The sequence below is a fragment of the Panthera onca genome, chromosome D1 (genome assembly GCF_046562875.1).
Source record: "Panthera onca isolate mPanOnc1 chromosome D1, mPanOnc1 haplotype 2, whole genome shotgun sequence".
NCBI lineage: Eukaryota > Metazoa > Chordata > Mammalia > Carnivora > Felidae > Panthera > Panthera onca.
Window position 1 is genome coordinate 46,693,998 of NC_138348.1, and position 19,014 is coordinate 46,713,011.

A 19,014-nucleotide genomic window follows, 5' to 3' on the forward strand; every position below is an offset into this window, starting at 1 on the left:
ACCAGAAGGGCAGTGAGTGGGGGAATGGGTGGATAGGTGATGGGGATTAAGGAGGGCACTTGTGATGAGCACCAGATGCTGTATGGAAGTAGTGAATCACTATATTGTACACCTGAAACTAATACTATTCTGTATTTTAACTCATTGGAATTAAAAAAAAAAAACTTTTAAGAAACCTGCTGGAAACCCAGTCTATAAGCTGGGGAATCACAGGGAGAACCTAAACCTGGTGGGGAGAGAGACGAGTGTTTGACTCCTGGTTTTGCTACAGAAGCCACACTCTGTGGAGTCTGGAATGAGCTACAGATTTAAACAGAAATTCAGTTTCCCCACCTTTAGATGGGAGACGATTAGACTGCCTATTTCCAAAATGGAAATCTACATCATTGGCTAATAAGATTCAAGGAATAAAGGGGATAGATTCGTGCCCCAGAGCTAACATAACAAATTATCACAACCTGGGTGACTTAAAATGACAGAAATTTATTCTCTGAAATTCTGGAAGCTAGAAGTCCAAAATCAAGGTGTTGGTGACATGCCCTCTCCAAAAGCTTTCTGGAAGACCTCGTCTGGCTTGTCCATGGCGGAATCCGCAAAGACTAGAAGAATAGTAACAGGTACATGCTCAACAGAATTTATACAAATAACAAACTGGTGAATAATTCAGAGGACAATGTATTATGTTTTGTTTTATGATAACCTTTTTACTCCTAAAATAAAAACAACATATGTTCATTTTATAAAATACCAAAAACATACATAAGCAAAAAGCTTAAAATCTGCCAGAATCACACCTTTGCAGATAAACTACTAATATTATTGCATATAATATGCAATAATAATAATGCAATATTATTGCATATAGTTATCCAATATTTATATGGTAACTTTTTTTAAACATCATACTGTAAACACATTGTTGTAACCTGATTTTTACACCTAACATTTTATGAATATCTTTCTGAATCATTACATATATTCCTTGACCTACCATGGGGTTACATCCTAATACACCCATCCTAAGTTGAAATATTGTGAGTCAAAAATGCAAGCACACATTGGATATACTGTGGGTTTAGTTCCAGACCACCCCAAGAAAGCAAATATCACAATAAAGTGAGTCGAATGAATTTTTTGGTTTCCCGGTGCGTATAAAAGTTATGTTTCCCCTAATACTATAGTTTATTAAGTATGCAATAGCATTGTGTAAAAAAAAAAAAAAAAAAAAAAAGCTGTGTACATACCTTAATTTAAAAATAATTTCTTGGGGCGCCTGGGTGGCGCAGTCGGTTAAGCGTCCGACTTCAGCCAGGTCACGATCTCACGGTCCGTGAGTTCGAGCCCCGCGTCGGGCTCTGGGCTGATGGCTCAGAGCCTGGAGCCTGTTTCCGATTCTGTGTCTCCCTCTCTCTCTGTCCCTCCCCCGTTCATGCTCTGTCTCTCTCTGTCCCAAAAATAAATAAACGTTGAAAAAAAAAAAATAATTTAAAAAAAAAAAAAATAATAAAAATAATTTCTTGTGTGGGCACCTGAGTGGCTCAGTCGGTTAAGCGTCTGATTTTGGCTCAGGTCATGATCTCATGGTTCGTGAGTTCGAGACCCACTTTGGGCTCTGTGCTGATAGCTCAGAACCTGGAACCTGCTTTGGATTCTGTCTCCCTCTCTCTCTGTCCCTCCCCTGCTCCTGCTGTCTCTCTCTTCCTCCAAAATAAATAAATGCTAAAAAAAAATTTTTTTTAATAAATAAATAAATAAATAAATAAATAAATAATTTCTTGGGGCGCCTGAGTGGCTCACTTGGTTGAGTGTCCGACTCTTGGTTTTGGCTCAGATCATGATCTTGTAGTTTGTGAGTTTGAGCCCTACATTGGTCTCTGCACAGACAGTGCAGAGCCTGCTTGGGATTCTCTCTCTCCCTACCCCTCCCCTAGTTGTGCACATGCTCGCCTGCTCTCTCTCTCTCTCTCTCTCTCTCTCTCTCTCTCAAACAAATAAGCATTACAAAATAATTTCTTGCTAAAAAGTGTCAACCATCATTTGAGCTTTCTGGGAGTCGTAATCTTTTTGCTGGTGGAGTGTCTTGTCTCAGTGTTGATGGCTACTGATTGATCAGGTTGCTGGGCTGCTGAAGGTTGGGCTGGCTGTAGCGATTTCTTAGAATAAAACAACATTGAAGTTTCCTGCATCAATTGACTCTTCCTTTCATGAATGATCTCTCTGTAACACACAATGCTATTTGATGGCATTTTACCCACAGTAGAACTTCTCTCAAAATTGGAATTAATCCTCTCAAACTCTGCTTCTGCCTTATCAACTAAGTTTATGTAACATTCCAAATCTTCTGTTGTCATTTCAACAGTCTTCACAGCCTCTGCACCAGGAGTAGATTCCATCTCAAGAAAACCCTTTTTTTTTTTTTCTCCTCAGGAAGCAATTCCTCATCTGTTCAAGTTTTATCATGAGATTGTAGCCATTCAGTTCCATCTTCAGGCTCCACTTTGAATTCTCATTCTCTTGCTTTATCTGCCAGGTCCGCAGTTACTTCCTCCACTAAAGTCCCTCCTCAAAAGTCATCCATGAGGGCCGAAATCATCTTCTTCCAAACTCTTGTTAATGTTGATATTTTGTTCTCTTCCCATGAATCACGAATATTCTTAATGGCATCTAGAATGGTGAATCCTTTCCAGAAGGTTTTCAACTGACTTTGCCCAAATCTATCAGAGGAATCACGATCTATGGCAACTACAGCCTTACAAAATATGTTTCTTAAATAATAAGACTTGAAAGTCAAAATTACTCTTGGATCCATGGGTTGCAGAATGGATATTGTGTTACAGGCATGAAAATGTGAGTCTTGTTGTACATCTCCATCAGAGCTCTTGGGTGACCAGGTGCATTGTCAATGAGCAGTAATATTTTGAAAGGAATCTCTTTTTCTGAGCAGGTCTCAAATATTAAATATTCAGTGGACTTAAAATATTCATAAATCATGTTGTAAACAGATGTGCTGTCATCCAGGCTTTGTTGTTCTATTGATCGAGCACAGGCACAGTAGATTGCACACAATTCCTAAGGGCCCCAGGATTTTCAGAATGTTCCATGAACAATGGCTTTAACTCAGAGTCACCAGCTGCATTTGACTCTAACAAGAGAGTCAGTCTGTCCTTTAAAGCTTTGATGCCAGGCACTGACTTCTCTTCTCTAGCTATGGAAGTCCCAGATGATACCTTCTTCCAGTAGAAGGCTGTTAGGTCTACATTAAAAATCTGTAATTTAGTGTAGCTACCTTCATTAATTCTTTTAGTTAGATCTTCTGGACAATTCACTGCAACTTCTATATAAGCACTTGCTGCTTTACCTTATGCCTTTATGTTACAAAGACGGCCTCTTCCCTTAAACCTCACGAACCAACCTCTGCTAGCCTCAAACTTTTCTTCTGCAGTTTCCTCACCACACTCAGCCTTTCTAGAATCGAAGAGAGTTAGGTCTGTGCTCTGGATTAGGCTTTGGCTCAAGGGAATGGTGTAGTTGGTTTGATTCTCTACCCAGACCACTAAAACTTTCTCCATATCAGCAATAAGGCTTTTTAACTTTCTTATTATTTGTGTTTTCACTGGAATAGCACTTTTAATATCCTTCAAGAACTTTTCTTTTTCATTTATAACTTGGCTAACTGTTCGGTGTGAGAGGTCTAGCTATTGGCCTAGCTCAGCTTCCTTACTAAGCTTAATCATTTCCAACTTCTGATTTAAGGTGAGAGACAGGGGGCCTGGGTGGCTCAGTTGGTTGAGCATCCAACTCTTGATTTCAGCTCAGGTCATGATTCCAAGATCATGGGGTCAAGCCTCACATCAGGCTCTGCTCTGTATGTGGAGCCTGCTTGGGATATTTTCTCTGTCTGTCTCTCTCTCTCCTTCTGTCCCTTGCCAGCTCATGCACTCTCTCTGTCTCTGTCTCTCTCTGTCTCTAAAAAAAAAAGACATGTGACTCTTCCTTTCACTTGAAACCTAGAGGCCATGGTAGGGTTACTAACTGGGCTAATTTCAATATTCTTGCATCTCAGGGAATAGGGAGGCCTGGGGAGAGGGAGAGAGATGGGAGGATGGCCAGTCAGTGGAACAGTCAGAACATATACAACATTTAAGTTCACCACCTTATATGAACACGGTTCACAATACCCAGAAACAATTACAATGGTATCATCAGAGATCACTGATCATGGATCACCATAATAAATAATGAAAAAGCTTAAAATATTATGAGAATTATAATATTCTCATAACTATGAGGCACACACAAGAAGTGAGCAAATCCTGTTGGAAAAATGGCGCCAATAGACTTGCATGGTGTGGGGCTAACACAAACCTTCAATTTGTTTAAAAAAAACAAACATTGTATCCACGAAGTGCAATAAAGCAAAGCACAATAAAAAAAGATATGCCTATTCACCTAACCAACCTATCATAGCCTCGCCTAGCCTACCCCAGACATGCTCAGAACATTAGCCTACATTTGGGCGAAATCGTCTGATACCAAGCCTATTTTATAATGAAGTGTTGACTACCTAGCGTAACATATTGAACACAGTACTGAAAGTGAAAACCAGAACAGTTGTATGACCACAGAAGGGTTGTGAGGGCATAGGTTGTTAAACCCTGTGATGGCGTGGTTGACTGGAAGCTTCAGGTTCGTCATATCGCTAGCCCAGGAACAGATCAAAATTCACAATTCAGACTACTGTTTCTACTGCGTGTGTGTCACTTTCACACCGATGTAAAGTTAAAAAAAAAAAATCCTAAATTGAGGGGCACGTGGATGGCTCAAGTCTTGATCTCAGGGTCACGAGTTTAAGTTCTGCATGGGGCTCCTTGCTGGGAGTGAAGCTTACTTAAACACACACGCACACACACACACACACACACACACACACACACACAAACTCATAAGTAGAACCACTGTAAGTCAGGGATCATCTGTATGTAATATCCGACCCTATCAAGTTTTTTGGTTGTATGGTGGGATGACCTATTGAAATACTAACCAAGTCTCCCCTACCCTTCTGAATGTTCTCCTTTTCTGAGACCCTTCCTCTAATCAGACAGCTGTTGAACTGAGTTGGTATCATTGCCTCAGGAAATGGACCATGTAAGAAACACAGATGGCATTCAAGCTTTGAGGCGGCAGATTACAGATGACTGCAGATTACAGATGACTATAGATCCCTTGCCACGGCTCCCATGAAGAAGCAGGGTCTATGTCCCCTCCTGGTGAAGCCAGGCAGGTTTTGTGATTCTGCCGGTAAAATAAGGCAGAGGTGATGTCGTACTGGTTGTGATACCCAAGACTGAAGAGACTGACAGCAATTGTTTCCTGTTTCTGGAGCCAGGTCTCAGAGCCTCCTAGTAAGAAGGCTGACTATCCTGAGGCCGCCATTGTGTGAGAATCCCGAACTTCATGGAAAAGCCTTGGAGGATGAGACTTCATGTGAAGAGAGAGTGTGAGGCTGGGAAGCACCCTTGCACCAGACATGGACGTGAAGACCCAACATGGAAGGGTATCCTTTACTCCTTCCAATCCCTGCTCAAATTCCTGACCCACAAAACAGTGACCAAAATAGGGTTGCTGGATTCAGCAAATAAAAAGATAGGACATCCGGTTAAATTTGAATTTCAGATCAAGAACGAGTAATTTTTTAGTCTAAGTATATCCCCAGTATTGCATGGGATATACTTATACTAAAAAAAAAAAAAAAGTACATTATCTAAAATCCAAATTTAACTGGGATTAAATTTTATACATATAGTATTTGAAGATAAATTTTAATTTTTTAACACTTAAGGATAAAATATACACAGGTAACATATTCACCATAGTTCATCTGACAACTCTAGACCAAATTAAAATGTATGTTTTATACCACCAATTTATAGGGTAGCTTGTTATTCAACAATAAAAAACCAAAACAGCAGCAACAGAAAGGAATTGGCGATGGAGAATACACCCGATGTGGAGCTAGAGTCGCTGGACGGAGCTGTTTTTCTCACTCTTGAAAGGAAAACAAAACAAACACAAAAAAAAACTTCTTCGATGGGAGAAAAAGAGAAAGAGAGAAGCTAGGACAGGAGCAGGGTCTACTGCACTACATTGTCCCCTCCCTCTCTCAGGCAGAGTTCCCTCGTGTAGGGGTGGTGAGGGAAAGGACGGTGTCACACACAGACACAGGGGCTGATCTCAGAAAGCAGAAGGAAACAGGCTTTGCTTTCAGGGTCGTCAAGGGCATTCGAGAGATGCCCTTTCACTGCCACAGAGCCAGCGCACCCAGAGGGACTCATGATGGAGGAGCTGGTGTGGACAAGGGACCCAGTAACAAATGGCAAGGAGGCCCTCTCTCTGCCACCCTTACCGCCATCCCACTTCAACCAACATACGTCACCATACACTTTCCCAGGCCCCAGTAGAGGGGTCAAGGCAGCCCGTGCAATTACTGGGATTATTTTCCCCCATTTAGTGAGATATGTCTAAAATAAAACTCATCTCAGGCACTGGAAATAATGAGATGTATGTTTCTAGCCCACCCGAGTTAATAGACTAAGATTTCTACCGGCTACAGCCATAAACCATTTGGTACTGCCCTGGTGTTGATATATTTAAATTTGAAAACTTATATTTTTGTACGTTAATACTAACACACCCCTCAACTCCATTTCATACGCCACATTCAGACTTCTACCAATCAGCTAAGCAACTGTTCCTAGCAGTTGCCCAGGCATTGCCATATAGGCTGATTAGGAGCAAGCATTCTGGAGCAAGACTGCCAACATTTGCTGCCTAATGGCTGTGTGTCCGCGAGCAAGTTACTGAACCTCCCTGGGCCTCCACTTCTTTATCTATAAACTACCAACAGCCATCATGGTATCTACCCCATACCATTGCAATGAGGCTAAAGTGAACATGAGTGTGTTTTTAAAAGTGTTGGCCACTAGTGCTGTTTCCTGTGCACTTACTTGGAGATTGCATTCAATGCTTACTATCTTATAAAGAGCCGTGGAAAGTAGAAAGGTTGACACCTAATCACTAAACTGTGACAAAGATCAGAAACCATGTGGGGAATCTATTCTCAAATGAACACCCTTTGGATTGGCTTGCCGCCTGTAGGTTCATGGGTTAAAGAAAAGAATGAGATTCAGGGAAAAACATACAAAATCTGGAGACATACCATAACAGACCCAACAAGTGCCTCACCGTCACCCCTCAGCATTTACTGCTTCCGTGTCCTGCAGCCTGACTTCCCACCTGCCTGCACTCAAATTTTTGTCTCAGGTGTTGCTCTTGGGGAAACCCCAACTCAGACACATGTGATTCAAGATTGTGTCTAAACAGGCAAGTTCAGTGATTTGATAATGTTTTTAAAATAGTGGTGGGGGAGAGGAATCGTGGATATTAACATCATTTCCAACTTTATAAAGCTTAGGGGCACCTGGGTGGCTTAACTGATTAAGCGTCTGACTCTGGATTTTGGTTCAAGTCTTAATCTTGCAGTTTGTCTTATTGAGGCTCTGCGCTGACAGCTCAGAGCCTGCTTGGGATTCTTCCTCTCCCTTGCTCTCTGCCCCTTCCCCTGCTGGCATATGAGCACTCTCTCTCTCTCTCTCTCATAAATAAATAAACTTTAAAAGCTACTGTTAGTTTTTCAAAATAAGCTACTGTCCCAGTTTCAAACATTTGACATGTGGATGGATTTCTGGGAACACTCCTGTGTGTGAAAGTCAAGGACAATCTATGATTCAGTCACTCCTTCTCCTGATGGACTTTTGGGTTATTTTCAACTGCTGCTAACACAGACAATGCTTCAACTAACACCTTTGGCAAAATCTGTGCACACATTGTGGATTCTCTCTGAAGCGCAAATTCCCTAGAGCAGCATCACAGTCCCAAAAGACGTGCATCCACGTTGCCCAGTTCCTCCCCCTAAAGGCTCTCCTGGTTTGCACTCTACTCCTTCCCTAGGTCTAGCTTCAGAAGTATTTTCTCAACTCCGATGTTCGGCTCATCCGTGACGGTGCGGACACTGCCTTTGGCCCTGGCCGAGGCTTTTGCAGGGCAGGTGAGTTGCAGGTAGTGAGCTGAGGCACTGTGGACACCAGGCAGGGTCAGGGTTCTGGGTCCAGTGTCGGGGTTAAGAGACAGAGATGAGTGGAATCAGGGTCCAGGTCAAGGCTGACCCGGGGAGCAGGGTGGGAGCTACTTGAGAACTGAAACGTTACACAGGGACATGGAGGGTGAGGCCTCACTGCACAGACGGTGGCTGCAAAGGCTGCGTCTCTGTGAACCAGGGCAGGGCCTGCATGGCCCATGGGACACCTTCCCGCAAATTAGGAAAAGATGCCCCTTCCTCAGGTTAAAAGAAAGGTCGAGTGAGTAGATCTCTGAACAACCTAAACTCTGCCTGCTGAACAGCAGCACTGGCTCCATGCACACACAACACAGGGGCACACTTGGGGACACAGGAAACCCCGCTCTTCCCCACCCACCCCCTGTGAGGCAACCATGTCAGGTTCAAAGTCTCAGGGGCCTGCGAGTCAGGCACTAAAGGGCAGCCAGAGCGCAGGCATCATAGGATGCGCACACGTATGCCGAGCTCATGCACAGGCCCAAGTGCCATCGTGAGTTGAGGTCAAAGATAACTCTTCCCTGATACCTATCTGGCGACCCAGAGTCCCTGTGCCATCCAGCGTGCACTCACATAAGTTAGTGTGGATCTACCATGTGGAAGATGCCCCTTAGGTGTAATGCCCTTGAGCAGTGCACTACATGAATTCCTGAACATAGGCCACAAGGCACCATCCATTCAAAGTCTACAGCTGAGTAGCAGCCCCCCAACTGGTGGTAGGCTGCTGCTCCTCAAGACCTGCTCTGCATAAGCTCTGGGTTGGAGCAGACTTCAGTGACTTGAACAGGGAGGGGCTGGGGAGGCCGACTTCAAGCCAGGCCTCCGCCACCTCCCGAGGTAGTTCTCTGGGCTCAGACCTGCCAATTAAAGCCCTCGAAGATGAAAGAGGAAGGCTTTGGTAAGCAGCTGGGCGAGATGAAAGTCAAGTCCAAGTGGTGTTTTACAGCCTCCTAAAGGGAGGATTTCTCGGCATGTCTGGCATTTTGCCATGAGCATCCTTGCCACAAAATTAGTTTGCTGGAAGGCAATTCTGCTATGAAGATAAAATAATGAAATCTAAAAGAGGGACACTGAAAAGGATATAATGAGGGGCACCTGGGTGGCTAGGTCGGTTGAGCATCCAACTTCGGTTCAGGTCATGATCTCATGGTCTGTGGGATCAAGCCCCGCATTGGGCTCTGTGCCGACAGCTCAGAGCCTGGAGCCTGCTTCAGATTCTGTGTCTCCCTCTCTCTCTGTCCCTCCCCCGCTCATTCTCTCTCTCTTTCTCTCTCTCTCTCTCAAAAACGAATAAACATTAAAAAAAAATTTTAAGGAAACATGAAACATGAAAAAAATTAATTAAACATGATTAATTTCTTCCTTCATTAAGAGAGGTATCAGTTTTCCAAGCACTAGGATACACGCTTGCATCGTGTTGTGCATGGTTCTGGGCTGCTCGTTCTGGGCATGGGGAAGAAAGGCTAAGGCTCTAACGTACTTGTAACTGAGCTTTGCTATTGTGGGGACTGGTACGTTTTCACTGTCCTGCAGAGTGTAGCGTGCAGTCTGGCCTTTTACTTTCTATTTCACGCCTCCAGGAAGCTTTATCACCAGATCTTCTATCAAAGTGATCTCTGTAGTTGTTACCATCCACCGTCTTAAGACGGCTGTAAGACCACTGTAAAGGCTAGCTGACATTTACCTACAGCAGTCCCCCCTTGGCCCCGAGGGACCACAGTCCAAGACCCCCTAGGGTACTGAACCCCCGGATGTACTGTTTCTTCCTAGACATATGCACCTAGGATAAAGTTTAACTTATAAGTTAGGCACAGTAAGAGATTAACAATAATAAAATAGAACAATTATAACACTATACTGTAATAAAGGTTATGTGAATGTGTGTTTCTCAAAATATCTTATTGTCCCGTACTCACCCTTCTTCCTGTGCTGATGGGAGATGATAAGACGCCTACGTGATGAGATGAAGTGCGGTGAATGACCTAGGCAGCGTGACCCGGTGGGCTGCTATTGACCTTCTGGCCCTATGTCGGAAGGAGGATCATCTGCTTCCAGAACGCGGTTGGCCACAGGTAACAGAAACCCTGGAGCGCAAAAAGAGGAGAGCAGGGTCTACTGTAACATAAAAGTGAGAATTGTGTCCATGGAGAAATAAAACCCAACTGACAACTAGCTTCATTCAATACGTCGACTCTGCCAAAGGCAGTGGATTCATCAGTGAGGGAATGTAACCAGCCAGCCAGTTATTTTATCTTTTACTGCAAAACTGCCTCACGGTTGATTAGTAATGCAGTGAAAATGCCTGCGGCGAAGATGTTTCCAACGAAACTACCTAGAGCTGATTCTAGGTGTCGCTCATTAAGCTCAGTCAAGAGCTTGCACCACAAAAACCTGGAGAGGCTCTCACAGAGGCAGCTGGCTTTCCCTCCCTCGCTCTGACAAATCCATATTCTCATCGTTCTCATCCTTCTCCTGGCCTCACCAGCAGGCCTCCTGGGGGCAAGCTAGTTGGCTCAGACTTCTGGCAGCAGCCCCACCCACCCCTGCACCTGACTCTGCACACCTGCCCCTCCCCAGCAGGAGCCCGGAGCGCAAGCTGTGCATCCCACCAGAGCCCAGGAGCACTGAGATGGAAAGGAGGAGCATGACCCGTGGGGGGTGCCCATGGCTGGGGGGATGGCCGACTGGCCAGCTCCACCCAACCTGTCCTGCCCCCTGCTCTCTGCTGCTACATCTGAGCTCAGCAGCCTGGCTCACCACCCCACAGAAAGGAGAGCAACTGCCCATCCCACACACCATGTTTATTTCCTTATTTATTTCCTTATTATCTCCCGCTACGCGAATGTAAGCCCCCAGAGGAAGGGTTTATGTTAGTACCCTATGGCTGCTGTCACAAATTCCCAGAAATTTACTGGCTTAAAACAACACAGACTTATTTTCCTACAGTTCTGGAGGGCGGAGGGCTCACTGGCCAAAATCAGGGGCAGAGTTGCATTCTTTTCTGGAGGCTCCAGCGGGGGGAATTCAGCTCCTTCCCTTTCCCAGCTTCCACAGGCCACACACACTCCTTGGCTCACAGCCCTCTTCCATCTTCAAAGCCCGAAATCACATCACTCTGACCCCCGCTTCGCCCTCACACGTCTGCCTCTGCCTCTCATCTTCCTCCTCTACTCAGAAGGACCCTCATGATTACGTTGAGCACCCGCCCCCTGATTACCCAAGATAATCTCCCTATCTTCTGGCCAGCTGATTCGAAACCTTAACTCCCCTCTGCATGTAGCACAGACTATGTACACATTCTGGGATTAGAACGTGGATGTCCGGGGTGGGTGGGGGGGAGACATCATTCTACCTACCACAGGGTTTGTCTCTTAATCACCGTTGTATTCCCAGTGCCTGAACGGTATCTGACACATAGCAGGCCCTCAATAAATACTTGCTGAATGAATAAGTGAATGAATACATGAAGAGCTTACTAAGAATAACATTTAATTCATAGTAAACACTTAATCGTGCTTATTAAGAGCCAGGCACTATTCACAATGCCTTATGTGTATTAACTCATCGGATCCCCGACAGCTCCATGAGGTATGTTTTATTATTCCCTGCCTTCTATAGATGAGGGAGTGAAGGCACAGGTGTGTAGTCTGCCCTAGTCTACACAGCGAGCGAGTGAAAGCCAGGATTTGATCTCGGATTTACCGAGCACTTCCTGTGTCACCGACCCTGGCTGGGCGTGTTACATTTCTGATCTCATTTTATCCTCACAAGAGGCCATGAGGAAAACGGGCAGAATGGGAAGCCTGGTCTCAACAGGGACAGAATTAAGTCACCGGCTGAGGGATTCTGAGGGGTTCTGTGGGGCAACGGATTGCATATTCCTCCTTGAGCCTCCTATGATGCCAATCAGATGAGGACTTTGCACCCCTAAAGGGACTGTGGGTGTCCATGTTCCCGATACGGGGCTCCTGCCTTGGACTCTATACCACTAGTATCCACACCCCCGGCAGGCCTGTAGCAGACCATGACCTTCACCAGACAGGCCTGGCTGCTCTGTGTCCTGGAAGCCTGTTCTCCTTCAAGGAACAGGAGCCTGCTTCAAACCTCATCCAGAGGCACCTGGGCGGCTCAGTCGGTTAAGCGTCTGACTTCAGCTCAGGTCACGATCTCACAGCTCATGAGATCGGGCTCTGTGCTGACAGCTCAGAGCCTGGAGCCTGCTTCGGATTCTGTGTCTCCCTCTTTCTGCCCCTCCCCTGTTTGTGCTCTCTCTCTCTCTCACTCTCTCTCTCTCTCTCTCAAATATAAAATAAAATAAAAACATAAACATTAAAAAAAAAAACCCTCATCCCGAACTGAAGCTGCATTTCCCATTCCCCTGATGACAACTCTGGGGACTCCCCCCTGGCTGGGCCCCATACTTGTTTTGCATGGGCTGGAGCTGCTTACTGTCTGGACGCTGGCCCTCCAGAGCCACCTCTGATTTACCCTGCCAGCCTGCTCCTGAGCACACAGGCCTGCAGGAGGCCCCCAGGCCTCAGCCACCCCGAGCCCTGTAGAAGGAAGTAGAAAGAACGCTGCTTGGACAAGGAGATGGCGCTACCCCCTGGCTTGCACCTTAACCTTTGCAGTCAAGGCCAAGAAGAACAAAACGCACTTGAGCCTCTGCCAGCACAGTGGGGCAACGCAGTTTCTGTTCCCGCCAGCACATTTTTCTAGGTCAGTGTCAGATCAGGGAAATCCAATACCACATGTCCCAACTTTTTATTTGAAAATAGAGAAGTTGCTTTCCAAAATAAATAGTGTTTACAAGCGGAGGCTGGAGAAGCCTCCATCAGACATGGTCTCAGTGCCCAGGCAGGACAGATTCTTCCCGGCCTGGTTGCTGTGAACCCAATGCCAGCCCCAGCTCCAGCCCCAGCAGAGGCCGGATCAGGAGGAGCACACGTGTATATACACATGTGTGTTGATGTTTGCCTGCATGTGTGCATACACGTGCATTTGCATAAATGTGCATATGCACATTTCCTTAAGGGTCTCTGGGTATGATGAACATGCACATGTAAGTTGGGGGCTGTACGCATGTACTTGTGTGGGGGGTACCTACGGGCACGTGCACATAGGGAGAGGGGCTTCTGCCCTGTGAATCTGTACCCAGCCCCACTTCTCAGACCCCTAGTCCAGTCTGGAGTCCCCTCCCGCCTCCACTCACTGCTACATCCCATCTCAGCCCTCACCCTGTTCTTTTTCTCAGCTGCCTGAGGGGCTGGGGCTCAGATCTGGATATGCTGTGAATGCATTTCCTCCATCCTGCTTCCTCTCACTACCCACCCTCTGCCCACGGCCACCTGGACTACTGGTACAAGCCAACTGAGTGCCCTTTCTGGTGAACATGTATGTGAAGGGCCCTCAGTACAGGTCCCTGCTGTCACAGCTCCCTGACAGTCACCTTGACTCCCTCACAGGCCCTCCTCCTGATGCTGGCAGCACAGGCTTCCTCAGCCTCTGCCTGGTTCTCAGTGCAAAGCCCCACCTGCCCAGGAACCACCTGCTTCATCAAACTCAAGCAACTCAGCCAGGCTTCCAAGAGTTGCGTGATTTTCTTAGCAAACCCTTCTGGCTCCCCCTCCACAAAAACCTCGGCTCAGCTGCCTCTCACCGCTCGCACGTTAACCCAGGCCACTCCTTTACCCACCTCGGCTTCTGCCTTCGCTCATGCTGTTCCTCTGCCCTGGCACCATTCTCCAATCAGCTCTGCCCGTCCCACCCGATGCTACCTTGCAGACCAGATCTCTTCTCACCCCTCCCTCTACGAGGCCTGTCACATAAACCTCCTGCCCTACAAATGCCTTTCCCGTTGGGCCCTGTATCGCCGCACAACTCGCTGCCCTGTGTATTGCCTAAGAATTGCGTTCAGGTTGCTTCATGCACTTATCTTGCCCTCTCACCTAGATTGCAATCTCCTTCTAGAATTAAGCCCGGTGCTCCCTTTGAATAAACCTCGGGACCCGACACAGGTCTGAACATAGTAGAGACCAGAGATAAGGGCTTTTGTGGGTTGAGTGGATGCAAGAAGACAGAATCAGGCTGGGGTGGTCAGGCCATAAAACTGCATGCCAGGCATTGCCTCTGGTGACTCACCTGCCCTACCTCATTTAATCCTCCCAGTAACCAGGGCTGTGGGGTGATACTGTCCGCATTGCCTAGATGAGAAAAACGGATGCTGACAGAGGCGAAGTGACTTCTCCAGGCCCACAAAACTAGTAAATGGCAAAGTCAGGGGTGAATCCTGGGTCTGTCTGACTCCATTTCTCTATCCCCTGTTGCAACAACCACAGCAGTAGAAGGCAGTGCACTAGAGTCAAAAGCTTTCTGAAATTCTAGACCACACCCTGTCCTGAAGAGGTTAGAGTAAGTTCTGGATTAGCGTTATCCAACAGAACTTTCTGCGATGATGGAAATACTCGTTTCTATGTCGTCTGATATGGGAGCTGCTAGCCACAGTATGGCCACTGAGTGCCTGAAATGTGGCAGGTGTGGACTTCAAATTTTTGAAAACTGTAAGTCATTTAAATTTAAATAGTCACCTGCGGCCAGTGGTTAGCGTCCCTACTGGACAGCAGAGCCGAAGATAAGTGCTTCCCAATCACATTCATTCCAAGTAAATACAGGTTTGCTGTCCAATTGTAGAACATTCCTATGAAACCTTTCACAAGCCAAAATGGTGTAAAGCAAAGAAGCCATTATCATTAATTCACACGTGCAGGCCCGAAAAATAACCTCTCAGGCCCCCCAAATAACCTCTCTTATACCTTAGGACATATCTCACTAGTGGATACACAAAATACACCCAGATAAAACACAGATGCTCACAGACACAGTTCAAAGCTGTGGCAGCTTGGTGTGGAGATGCTGAGCAGGTTCCCGGGGAAGGAGCTTGGCAAAGCTGATCTCTCTGCTTGGGGTACCCACTGCCTCTGTAATGGCTCACTGCAAAACGAATGCTGAACGCTATTTTTGCTTCTTGCCTCTTTTCTTAAAAGCCAAAATCCTCTTTGGGTCTCTTGCAGTGGGCGAAAACAGATATCAACATAGGTCTCACATAAAGCAGAGTGATGTAACGTGAACTTTTGGAAAGCGGATATACCTGTGTAGAAAATAATAATTGTGCAATGAATGAGGCTGCTTCTTGCCACAGGCAACTGGCTCAAGGGGTCCCACCCACCTGGTTCCACCAGCCACCCCCAGGGCCAGGACCCCGAGAGTCAATGTCTCCATACACTTGTAACCCATTTCAGGCATGCCAGCTCCTAATAATGGTCAAGTTCTCTGCCAGCTCCCAGTCCAAGACATGGAAATCTTTGTGATGATGGGAAATCCCAGCATAGGAAGTACATGGACAATGTTACTCCTTGCGTGACATTCTGTCCCCCATTCCCCACACAGACTGGTCAGGGGCTGGGGTACAAAGAGTGGCCCAGAGCCCAGCCTGATGGAGCACGGGGCCCCTGTAATGAGCAAAACGTTCCTGGCCTTCACTGTCAGGGAGCCATTGGAGGGCAGGACCCTGTCACAACAACAGAACCTAAGGCGGGCTCTGGCCCTGAGGAGGGGGAGCCCACCAGGCCCTTCTTCAGCACTTTGGCGCCACCTCCTGGGCACTTGCAGAGTGCCAGCGCATACAAGCTTGCCAGGAGGAACCAAGACGGGCACTGGTGACTGACAGGGGCTGTCAGAGACCTCCCAGGTCCCACCTGGTTAGGCCAAGGGGGAATGTCAGGCCGCCTGCTTAGGCCCACTGGGACACTTTCCTGCAGGGAAAGGGCACTTAGGGAAAGAAGGGAGGGAAGCATTGTCCAGGAGCACTGGGGGAGGGGGCGGAGAAGGCTACTCCTGTGTTGTTCCAGTCTGGAATGGGAACATTCCAGAATCCAGGACCTCGTTTACACCTCCATCATTACACTGTGCCAGGCCCTGGATATGCATGGAGAAGCAGAACAGGACTTTGGTGGTGGCCATAACAGGGTGACCGTGGGAAACAGGGTGAATGAAGGACGTGATGTGTGGGCTGGTCTCTGGGGGTAAGAGCAGGCTGTGCATAGAGAGGCAGTGGGGAGCAGCCTGGGGACCAAGGCCTGGAGGTGAGAGGGAGAGTGGCTGGCTGGGGGCGGCTCCAGGCAGCCAGCCAGGGGAGACCGTGTATGGGGAAGATGGCTGGAGCATAAACGGCTGGGTGTGGGACTGAAGGGGTCCGGCTCACCCAGGGCCTTGTTTTCTGCACCCCCCACCGCATCCAGCAGACCCCGAGTCAAACCCCCAGGGGCTTCTGAGCTTGAGTGGTTTTCTCCAAGGCTGTCCACGACAGATCCAGAGCTGCCAGCAAATGCAGTGGATGGACGCAGGCTACGTAGTTTGGTGGTAGAGAGGGGTGCAGAGGGGGGACAGAAGAGCCCAGGATGGGAGTCTAGAGACTGCCACTGACTAGTTCCATGACCTGGCAACATTCCCCCTCTCTGCACCTCAGTTTCCCCATTGAGAAACTGCAGGGATTGACTGATGGTCTCCAATTCCAACTTAATCGGTCCTAAAGTACAGAGGGAGTGAGATACGGAGACGTTTGTGCTGGGAAGAATGTCCCTCTGGCCAGAAGGCGGGGGCACTGTTGCATGCAGGTGCAGATCAGTCGTAAACTGAGTCTCGAGTTCTGTCACTGGGAGAGCTGGGGCCCTCGTGGAGGGCATACGCCTGCCTGAGCCAAGAGCCTTACGGGGTTCAGACTTCAGCCTCACACGGTTTCTCCACAGCACCAAAGGAGGCCTGCTTTCAGGGTGCTCCGGCGGAGCCCAGACTCTGTCTTGCTCAACACGTGAGAGGAGCCCAGAAAGAGGGAAGAGGCCCAGGAACGAGGCCAGGGAATCCTTTATGGGAGCTGCAGTCAGCGACATCTGGAGCTCTGGAGTCTGGGCAAAGAAGTCGGGGCAGCTTCTAGAAATCCTCCGGAAGCAGAGACGGGCAGACATGACAGGAATAAGGGGCTTCCCTCTCACTGGAAAGCACTTGCTGTGTGTCCGCGAGCTCTCACAGGCTTGCCCTGAGTGGAGTGTCTCAACAACCCCTGAGGCAGGCAGAGCAGGGCAAGGCATGGTTAGGCCTCGTTTGGTGATTGTAAAGCTTCCCTTCAGGAAGAAGCATCAGAGATCAGCAGTCCAGCCCCATATCCCATAGGAAAGGACAGTAAGACCCGCATTAGAGAGTGATTTGCGCTGGCCACAGGGTACATCGGTGACTCAGTGACAGAGAAGAGACCCCAGCTGTCCTTAAGAATAGGGCCTGTGGGGGGCGCCTGGGTGGCTCAGTCGGTTAAGCGTCCGACTTCGGCTCAGGTCATGATCTCATGGTCCGTGAGTTCAAGCCCCATGTTGGGCTCTGTGCTGACAGCTGGGAGCCTGGAGCCTGCTTCGAATTCTGTGTCTCCCTCTCTCTCTGACTCTCCCCTCTTCATGCTCTGTCTCTCTGTATCGAAAATAAATAAACATTAAAAAAAAAATTTTAAAAAATTAAAAAAAGAAAAAAGAATAGGGCCTGTGGTAGGATACCAGTGTCAAATAAACACCGAATTTCAAAGACTTTAGTACAGGGATGGGGGCGGGGAGGGGGGTGGATAAAATATCTCCCTGATTTTTATTTAAAATTTTGTTTAACGTTTATTTATTTTTGAAAGGGACAGAGCGTGAGCAGGGAAGGGGCAGAGAGAGCAGGAGACACAGAATCTGACACGAGCTCCAGGCTCCCAGCTGTCAGCACAGAGCCCAACCCATGTGGGGCTCAAACTTGCAAACTGAGAGATCATGACCTGAGTGGAAGTCAGATGCTTAACCAACTGAGCCACCCGGGCATCCCTGATTTTTATTTTAATTACATGGTGAAACGACAAGCTATTGATATATTTGGTTAAATGAAATATGTTATAGAAAGTAATTGCACCTGTTTCTTTTGACTTTTTTCAAGGCGACGACTAGAAAATGTTAGATCAAGGACGGGGCTTGCATCCACGGCAGGTGGTGTATCTGTGTGGGACAGAGCTGCACAGGGCGGTCAGCTCTGATGCTGGTCAATCCAGCTCCTGGCTGTTACCCCGGGTCTAGTCCACTGAGTGGAAGAGGGTGGGGACAGACGTGGGAAGCTTTGAGGACTTTCCACGTGCTGGGCACTGGGCGAAGTCCCTTACATTTCGTTTTATCTTCCCTGCCACCCTGTGCCAGGGCTGGGAGGACAGGGAGTGCAGGAGAGCTCACTCAGGATCCCCGGACTGGGGTCAGGGTGAGATCAAGGTGAGGGTAGTGTCCTCTTGTCCTCACACGTGTCCTGAGTTTCTTGCCCTCCCTCCGTGTACTTTCTGGTGTACCGTCTTCACACCTCGGCCTCACACACGTCAGTTGTGAAATCTGTCCCCTCTCCTCTCGGGCTCTGCCCTCCTTTTCTGGACGCAGACACTGTCCCACGAGGCACACCTCCCAACCACCACCCACCCTGCCCGGTAGCTCTCACTGGCCTTGGCAGTGCGGCAGCTTTCGGAGAAGGGCTGCCAAGCGAGGCAGCTGGACCCGCTGCTGGGGAGCAGCCTGGACTCTAACACCTGCCCCTTCCCAGTAAATTGAGAACCCCCATTTCCAGGAGTTTGGTCCCCGTAGGAGCCAGCACTGAGCTCTGGGACCGGGCAGGCCCTGCTCCGGCAAGTGACCGCAGGAACCACAAGGTGGCGCTATTCCCACAACCCTCCACTTCCCAGGACCCTCCAGTCACAGGTGCTGGCACTCCAGCATTTGGGAAGAGGCTTTCCCCCG

General features: G+C 47.9%; 1 long non-coding RNA gene across 1 annotated transcript; it reads right to left on the bottom strand.

Annotated features, from left to right (window-relative positions):
* Positions 1 to 524: 524 nt before the first annotated feature.
* LOC132662453 (uncharacterized) lies at positions 525 to 14,002 on the bottom strand. The gene is made up of 3 exons (XR_009602587.2): positions 13,866 to 14,002; positions 10,087 to 10,254; positions 525 to 599 (listed from the first exon to the last, which is right to left on the bottom strand). It is a non-coding gene; the product is annotated as an uncharacterized LOC132662453 (long non-coding RNA).
* Between the last annotated feature and the right edge of the window lie 5,012 nt (positions 14,003 to 19,014).